Source organism: Pollicipes pollicipes, unplaced genomic scaffold (genome assembly GCF_011947565.3).
Source record: "Pollicipes pollicipes isolate AB1234 unplaced genomic scaffold, Ppol_2.1 Scaffold_3447;HRSCAF=4054_pilon_pilon_pilon, whole genome shotgun sequence".
Classification (NCBI taxonomy): domain Eukaryota; kingdom Metazoa; phylum Arthropoda; class Thecostraca; order Pollicipedomorpha; family Pollicipedidae; genus Pollicipes; species Pollicipes pollicipes.
Genome location: NW_023596297.1, coordinates 4,535,619 through 4,543,702, shown reverse-complemented (window position 1 = coordinate 4,543,702; position 8,084 = coordinate 4,535,619).

The window sequence follows — 8,084 nt, the reverse complement described above, 5'->3', positions numbered from 1 at the left end:
GATATAGCTCTTGTCCCGTTAGCCCCTGCGAGTGCTGGGGATATAGCTCTTGTCCCGTCAGCTCTGCGAGTGCTGGTGGATATAGCTCTTGTCCCGTCAGCACCTGGGCGCGCTGTTGGACACAGCTGTTGCCCCGTTCTAGTCCCTGCTCGTGGTGGTGGGCACAGCTATTGACCCCCTTTTAATCTATAAGGCCTATTTCACCATGTTAACTGGGGATGGGATCATTATCACCAGTGTTGACCAAATCCCAGCAAACCGCTCCCCCCCCCCCCCCCCCACCCCCTCCTCCCAGCGAAAACCCTGATTTACCGGCAGCTCAGCCTGATCAGGTCTGTGAAGGTTCAGGCAGTCAGAAGGATCAGGTTCAGGAACATATCGGAGCAGCACTGCATCCGTGCATTTTGTGGGGGCGAGCCCTTCTGTGGTGAGGCAGCCACTCTTAAATAAATAAGAAGAAAACCAAAAATGGGCGAGAAGCCGCTTGTGAAACGTCAGACAGGTGGGGCAGGACAAGCAGACCGACAGGTCCGCGATATTTTGCGTGCCGCAAAATAACGTCACAGGTTTTCGATCGCATTTTAACGTGTCCACGGCAGTCAGCTAAAATTTGATAAGCGTAGATGCGTGCCGAAATTTGGGCAAGGATATGACCAGCAGGCGCTTATCATGCTTGCAATAGTTCTGCTGAATTCCGTTCTAATTCATGAACACCTTTGACCGCAAGGAAGATAAGACAGACTGCGTAAAAAGCGGTGAACATAACTGGCGGATCGATGTAAAATATCAAGTTACGAACGATATGTAAAATATCAAGTTACGAACGCGACGAACGTGACGTTACGCACGTGACATTCAATTGCAAGTGCAATCCGTGCTATTGCCTTGGAATCTGCCAAGTTGTTTCCGGTGACAAGCGAGTCCTCTGAAGGGTTTGCGAGACAAACGCGATCTCTTCATCTTTTCTTTCCATGCAATGTCATAATGCTTATGTTGGATTTTGTGGATATGGGATGTAGCTGACCACTCTCAAGCGCTTGTTCATGTGGTTTTTCTCCAGGGTTGAGGACGGTGGGGAGGGAGAGGCAAGGAGAGTTGCTTCCTTTCAGCGTTCACCGCCCGTACCTGCTTCCTCTCGCCACTCTGTGATGGGCTGTCGAGTAATCATTTTTACAGCGCAGTGTATCATGGTCAGTACAAAGCATCGCTCACACCAGTCTATACTTGCATATCAGTATCAACACACGCCCAGGTGGCCGGTTGAACACCCTTCGCTGGGGTGGGGGTTAGTTTACCCCCTCTCTGTTAGATCTCCAAAAATAAGAAAGCTGGATACACCCAATTTACATGATGGGTTGGCTTGTATGAGAGCACTCTTTTGTCGAATTTTGAGGTTCCTAGAGTATGCCCTTGGGGTAAAATAGTCCAACAATATCAAGCTCCAGAATCATGCTCCAAATGCGCCCAGATTTTCTCATGCAACCGCCTTGAATCTAAATACTTGTTCTAAATAGAATATCACTAGCCGTAATTTAAGGTCAGTGATCATTTTAAGTTTAAGAACGTCAAGGTGACTAAAAACCTACGACATTGCCGCTATTTTGCCATTTGAATAAGCGTCAGGGATTACGCCAAGCGGTATGTTCTTACAACAAAACGCTTGCCTGGGTCATGTTGTTGACCTATTCTGATCTTTAAGAAGTCCATTGAACATGACTGCTGCAGTCCCTGTTATCAATAAATTTGACATGACGAGTACCAGAAACTATCCCTCGGGCAAACTATCAATTAAAAAGCAAATTAGTTTGAGCTCGGCCTGACCTCCACACCTGACCCCAGTTCAATGACCAATATTTATTGTCTAAAAGACTATTCAAAGATGTATGGCTTTGTTTAGCATTCCGTTGTCGAATCAGGTTCAACGATTCCCAAGAAATGGCCTTTGCTGACAGCCACGGCCTGAGTTTGACCTGCCATAGGTCAGCGACCTTACAAGGTACATGTGATGTTTGATGCCAAAAGATCGGTTATTCAAATGCCCACAGCTATGCAAAGTTTGACGTGGCCACGCCGCGCAATTCAAAAATCATTCTGGAAAAACCTCCGAGGAAAAAGCATGTTCATTTTTACATGTGTCCATCTATAACTATTGCCTCTCAACATTAAGTCACGTACATACTTATATGTCAAAAAGTTTGGGAAAGCGACCCGGGGCTCCTTTGCGCGTACATCCCTGCCTCTGTGCATGACGACTGACGCTTGCCTCTGGTAGTTCATGACGGCATAAGCCCTCCGTCGCCGAATCTTTGCGGCAAAAACAAACGCGTTAACTCGTCGCTTGCTGAAGACGCGTGATAAATGGCCACTAAACTCTAAGGATCACTTTCAGTCATGCAGTGCAGATTAGTGATGTTGGATTGCATTGCCCACAAAACAAGCCCGGCCTTTTATGATATGGCGTGCATGCAGCTCGTGAAACATTCCAACGAGGACCTGTGCTCCTTTATCGGGCGGGTATCACCGCGCCTTCTATTGCATGCCGGGAATTCCAAGTCAGTCATGTTGTCTCAAATATCGGTTGGTGTTCTACGTCTCACCGACTGCCGGGGCCATCTGAGGCGGACGCCTTGGTTAGGCATCATGTGGGACGCGGTGGTGCAAGGCACCGGAGCGAACACAAGACCGACAAGTCCACAGTCGAGGGCCCTGACCGACTGCCGGGGCCATCTGAGGTGGATGGCTTGGTTAGGCATCATTTGGGACGCGGTGGTGCAAGGCACCGGAGCGAACACAAGACCGACGAGTCCACAGTCGAGTGCCCTGACCACTGCACGACCAACGTACCCGTCATGTTGTATCTACCTCCGTCGTTGTATTTCCGTCTGTCTTACCACTGTCGCAATGCCTCGATACGACACAGTTCCAGCTTGGTCCACAAATCAGCACGCCGAATACTCACGTTTGCGATATCTCCGATAACGCCAGGTAAATAAGTCGCCGAAAAAGTCATTTACACGCGTAAACCCCATGCTCGTTCTCGATCTGAGGTCCAGCATTCCGCGCGCTGGCGCTATCACGTAAATCGGCATCCCACAAATGGAGATCCCAAGATTCATATTTGCTCCCGCCACAAAGTGAATATCTTTGACGGCTTGACTACGGCTCAATGTGCTTCACCACGCATAATATTAATGGCAAGTCTATGAGCTTAAAAATGAGCCCTCCCACCAGCGCGAGGCGGTCATGAATTCTCGTACTGAGTCGTCAACCCGCATCAAGTGATCCTCACGCTCGTGCTATAGAAATTTCCGACCAGTACTGCTCTCTGTCTAACCCGTATATGAGTCAGCAAGCAAAAGAAGACTGACAGACAGACATAGAAACAGACACATTTATTTAGACGGCATATTGTTTGAGAGCCTCGTTTCAACACGGAGCTAGCACAGAAATAGTGTTCTCTGCAATCTGGGCCTAAACTTAGTTTTCATGGGCATCACTTGGTTCTACACTTCCCCAAAAAGCAACAACTGGAGCATGTAATGTGGAGAATGTATTTGAATATGTTTTATGTTCAGTTACCTGAAACTCGACTGGCTCAAATCACCCCTCTAAAGATGTTCTCTTAAAATAGGCCGTGTGGTTCACCGCCAGCCGACGGGTGCAGGCCAGCGCGTCCCCACATCAGCGCCAGAAGCGTCCATCGCGCCGCTCGATGACAGCCTCCCCAGCCCCAGAGATTTGCCGGTCTCGGACGACTAATGCCCTCAGCCAGGCGGTGACAGACCCCGTACGTGCGACTCCCAGCGTCGACAGTCCTGTCACCGACACGACACCGTGGTGATTCGGAAGCGGGTACGGGTGCTGGCAGCACGCCAAGCTTGCTGCGGTTGTCATCACGGACGGAGGAACAGGCCAGCGTTGTGCCATCAAAGGGTACCGTGGGCTAATCGAGCCATCAAAAGGTGCTGTGAGCTAATCGAGTTTCGCTCTCCGTGCAGTGGCCCGCGCCCGACGCCTGCCTCCACAAAGGTATTCGATTTCCAGCGCGCGCCTGCCTCCTGGTATCACTGCGTGAGGGCGCCGCTGTTCGGACGACTCATCAGGGCCGGCAGTGCACGGTGGAGGCAGCCTGATAAATCATGCCTACCATGGCCGGCTGGCGCGGCGGTTTGGACTGCGAACACGAATAAGAATCGCCGCGGCGGCAGACACGTCCCTAACTCAGCCGGCAGAGCCATAACAAACAGGAAGCGGAACGAGGCCCATCTGGAGACGGCGCCAGCCGCGGGCCGTTACTGCGGCCGGACTGAGTCAGGCCGGCCCTGATCATCTTACCGGCAGCTTCCCATCGCGCCAGTCCTGCCACCACTGGTCGACCACCTTCTTCCGCTCATCGTGGTCCGCGTTGTCTAGCAGCCGCACGCGCACTTTCAGCACCGGCTGCGCCTCCTCGAAGTGCACCGTTTTATTCATGTCGCGAGCGGCGCCGCGTCGTCATCGTTGGTGGCGCGCTTCAGCTGGCGGTCGGCGGAACTCTCGGCGTCCCGTCGCCGCCTGACGCCGCTCTGCGAACGCGAGCAGGGAGCGTGAGGCGGGCAGGCACAGACCGCGGGCGGCGTGAGACAGCTGTAGCTGTCCGGGAAGCGATGCCAGCTAGATCTAGAGGAATTTCCGGTCTAGGGAAAAACACTCGATGCTGGTCTTCGGTTAGAACAAGGCACGCGGGTCGGTAACTACCGAGGAGAGGCGAGGTGTGAGAGATGACAACACGGGGCAAGTTGTGCATTCTTTCCCATATGATTGTCGATCCCATTCATGTCCGCAGTTTGCAGTTTGAAGTTTGCAGTTTTAGCGGGCTGGGTGGGACAAAACGAAGGCAGATCATAACCCACACAGAACGCTGGAAAAGTTAGCGTGTGCGTGATCTGATCGATATAGACTGTTGGCCTGACTGGTGTTGGTGTGCAAATAATGTGCACTGAATGGCACTGGCAGGCATCCTCTGATGACTGCACTCGGCACTTGACTTACGTTCCCCGCGAAACAAAGCAAAACAAAAGTGCCGATTGCCCATGACACTGCGGCAAAATCCACGCGTCCCGTTACGCACAACAGTGTCAAGAACCGGTGCACTTTCTCGGTGTCAGCAATGGCCAAGTGCCTCTGAGTCGTTGCAGGGGCACCAGCCAGTATGCTCTCCGCCCGCGAGAACTGTCAGCAGCAGAGAACCGTCGGCGGTCACGGCTGGCGCCGCCGCCCGGCGCCCCCCCGCCGCACGATCCGCGCCGGCCCTGACGTCACGCTCAGGTGTGTATGCGAGCGAGGCGTCAGCAGGCGTATACGCGGCCGGCGTGCAAATAAACGAGACGTTAGCGAGCGCCAGTTCGCGGCTAGTGGTGCGTCAGGACTGGGTTGTGATCGGGCTTCGATAGCCGCCCATCCGACCGCCCCTTGACGATATGCGGGTCACTGTGCTTGGAGACACGAGTCATTTGACGCATACGAGCTCGCTGCTGCATTTTCGTGGAAGGCAGATGTCCATGGGCGTTCATCATTGCATGCTTAAAAACATTGAATTCGATGCTGCATGCGTACGATTCAGTTCAGTTTTCTAGAGCATGAATCGATGCTGCCGATCGTGTCAACCCAGCAAGATAGGACGATGTGCCGTAATCGTCGATAGTCCATGCGCTCTTCATTTCTATCAAAACATCTGCTCGCGTGTTATAGCCATTGGCCTTTACGTAGCACCTTTTCACCTAGCGTTTGACAAATCAGTCACAATCATGAGTCCTCCATGTCTATCAAAACATCTACTCGCGTGTTATAGTCATCGGCCTGTACATGACACCTCATCACTCAGCGTTTGAGGAATTAGTCAAAATCACTCATTAATCTCTCCGCGACAGATAACGCGCCGCTGCGGCTGACTGCTCTTGTCACCTGTCGCCACATGGATGACCTCCACATTATGAACAGACGACGGTTAATCGGGGTCAGTGACGCTACCAAGAAGTTTGCATCATTTGCATCGATGAAATGCTAGACAGGTGATGTCGGTCACCCCTCGAAATATAATTGTTCCACGTGTTAGAGTGCGATGCTGCACATGTAGGACGACAAGTGGATACGCATGATTGTCCTGGTACCAGTCACGTTCCTGTATCGCAGGTCATGCACCGCCCTAACGCCGCCAAAAGGGGCGTATTTCGGGCAAACTCAGTTGAGGGGTGGGACTAGGTAGAGATGTCAACAGCTTCTCGCATCCTTACACCTAATTAGATTTATCTATAGATTTTCCCAATTGCGTCAGAGCTGGGGGAGACCGACAAGCCGGGCACTGTTACAACAACTTTGGAAAGGCAACCGATGGGAGGGGATAAGGCCCTCGAGCTGGATGTTAAACTGCGCTCCTGTACCAAGACGTTGCATCTCTAGTCACGAGGTTAAGGTTGACGTCCAGCTGCCTTTCATATACAATGCAAGTGATTTGTTATTCTGCTAGTTCCGTGCTGCTTTCAGTTAGGTCATTGGCCACTGCCGTATGCTATTGCTGTCAACGGATTACTCTCAATTAATACGTCGCCACTTCCAGCTGTGATTGTGTGCGTGATCAGTAGGTCATCATTCACAGTTGGAGTTGGCCCTAGTCTTTCAAACAAGTCTCTTGTTGGCGTTGTGGGAAATCACGACGCTTACAAAAACAGGAGGCTGGAGGGATTGAATCAGCACTCGCCGCGGACCGCTGCGCAGTCCTTTTTATAAAGCGCCGCCGACCACGGTGGTTACATTGGCGCCCACAGGCAAACAGACATCGAACCTGAACATCCCACGTGGAAGTCCGAGTCCGTCCCAACTGCGTTGTTCACGGGCGCGGTACGAGGGGGCGTGGGTCAGAGACCAACAAACTTTGTGAAAATTTAACATTGGTCCCATGAGGGTTGACTGGAACGACGTAACCAAAAATTATGCTACCCTCTGCCTTGCCCCAACTTGGAAAACCTCCACTGCCCCTGGTGCTGTTATGCCCCTCCTCGACTGCACGACGCCACGCCACGACCAGTCATCACGAGTGACAGCAAAACGTCTCACGAGGTCCTCGCCGTCGGAGCGGCCTCCAGCACTCGCGGCCCCGGCCACAGAGATCACTCACCGTCGTGGTCGGGCCGCCGGCGTCGAAGGGCGACTGAGAGCGCGGGCGAGCCCCGCTGGCCGTGCCGGCACTACTGGCCCTGTCGGCAGCCGCGCCCTGGCCCAGCGCGCCCGGGGCTAATTCTGACCTGATATTAAACTTGGCAGCGGCGCCGAGCGGGCCGCGCCGCCGCGCCGCCGCGCGCCGGGCGCACACAGGTGGGCACGCCGCGCCCGGAGGACCGCGTGCCGGCGTCACGGAGGTCGCGGGCCGCCTGCCGGAGCGGAGCGCGCGGCGACGGTGCAGCCGAGGCACGCGAGGACCGGCTGCCAGACGGACGGACGGACGGACGGCGCTGAGGCGCGCTGTGGCGGCTAAGAGCGACGCGGAAGTGTGGCGCGCGGCAGTGAGCGCTGCTGAGAGCGCCGGCGAGTTTCGACAGGCCGCTGGAGCGGTACGTACGCCCTGCAGGTAACCTTGCGGCGCGGTCCTGCGGCAGCGGGCGCCGAGCCGGCCCCGCCTCCATCTGACTGGCTCGGCTCGGCTCGGCTCGGAGCGCGCCAGGCCTTGGTGACCGTGGGTGGCGTCGCAGCTGACGTCAGCGACGCGGAACAGCCCCGGGATATTTGCGGAAGTCTCCACGGAGCAGCCCGCCGTCGGCCAGGACCGTCTGGTTAGTGCAGCCAGGTCCGCTCCATATCGGTCCAACTTCTCGGTGGTAACTGCTCCGACGCGACCAAACGTCACCAGACGGTCGGCTCCGCCGCTATCAACGCCTGCGGCACTCGGCAGCCTGTGGCGCAGTTCGTCCAGCACCAGCATGAACCCAAGCCTCTAGAGAAAACCAACAGGTGTGGAGGGTTCTGAGCACATCGACTGCGAGAAGTCATGCAATACCAAACAGGATCAGTGCATGCTAATCCTGTGTTGGACCAGCGATATGGATGACAAC